General features: G+C 45.7%; 1 long non-coding RNA gene across 1 annotated transcript; it reads left to right on the top strand.

The window, feature by feature from the left end:
• Positions 1 to 272: 272 nt before the first annotated feature.
• LOC149336525 (uncharacterized) lies at positions 273 to 610 on the top strand. The gene is made up of 2 exons (XR_016284569.1): positions 273 to 370; positions 478 to 610. It is a non-coding gene; the product is annotated as an uncharacterized LOC149336525 (long non-coding RNA).
• Positions 611 to 1,109: the final 499 nt, after the last annotated feature.

The raw sequence follows: 1,109 nt of genomic DNA, 5'->3' as shown, positions 1-1,109 counted from the left end.
GGGAAGTGCATTCACGATACTGAGCATTGCCAATGCTCAGGGCCTGGCTTCTTGAGACGCCTGGCTTGTCTGTGGCTTGTCTGGGCCCACGGGGGCCCGCAATTCTGAGCCCCGTTGTGCTACTGGGGTATGCATTTGTTATTGCATACAGGTCCACCTCGGGAATGGAATTTTTATTCCTTCGGCAACATGCGCAGCAGTTATGGTGGCACCCAAAGATTCGCGTTTCTGTAAAGACGCAGCCTTTGGACGACTCCACAACTCCTGGAATGGGGCGTTACAGGGCAAGCTTGCCATCGGAACCTGAAGTCAGAAGCCTCCACAGTGGGCAGAAAGCCAATGACCCCTGAAAAGCTACAAGCCATTGGCCGTAAGTTGCATGTCACAGTGCTCAATGCATTATGTTGTGTGTCAGTGCGCAATTAAATGATAAGCTGGGGGCATTATGTACTACCAATCATATTTTCTTTTCTGCAGGTGCTTTTGACTACTTCATTGGCCAGCACCCTGTAGAGACCCCAGCGCCGGTAGATCGTCGCAAAGAGTTAAATTATTACCTTAGTGAGCTGGTTCAAGACATGCGGAAAAAATAAACATCTTTTGGAGTTTTTGATGCATTATAATACTCACCAAGCTACCAATACTTTGCTAAAAGGTGGGAGCAAATAACACAATGGCACATCGACTGCAATGCGAGTTGCTGATAATCGCAGATTACCAGTTTCTGAGGCTCTGTATATTTCAGCATTTGGCATGTACACTTATGGCCCCAGTTTTTGGGCAGATTTAGTCCAAGTGGGATATATTTGAAGCATTTTATTCTGCCTTTTTTACCTGTATAATACGGGCCTTGCCTGTTCAATACAGGACTGTCCTGTATTCCGGTATGAATTTTAAACCGGAACCGCATACCGGGTTATTGTACAGGATTTGCGATACCGGAGTATCCTGTACAAAACAGGAGAGTCCTGTATTATACAGGACTGTCCTGTTTTATACAGGATATTCCAGTAATCCGGTATCGCAAATCCTGTACAATAACCCGGTATGCGGTTCCGGTTTAAAATTCATACCGGATTTTTCAGTGGGGACTCAATTCACTAAACTTT

Source organism: Amblyomma mixtum, chromosome 7, assembly GCF_055824585.1.
Source record: "Amblyomma mixtum isolate Tamu chromosome 7, ASM5582458v1, whole genome shotgun sequence".
Taxonomy (NCBI): Eukaryota; Metazoa; Arthropoda; class Arachnida; order Ixodida; family Ixodidae; genus Amblyomma; species Amblyomma mixtum.
The sequence above is the reverse complement of the archived record's forward strand: the minus strand, read 5'-3'. Positions and strand labels throughout refer to the sequence as shown.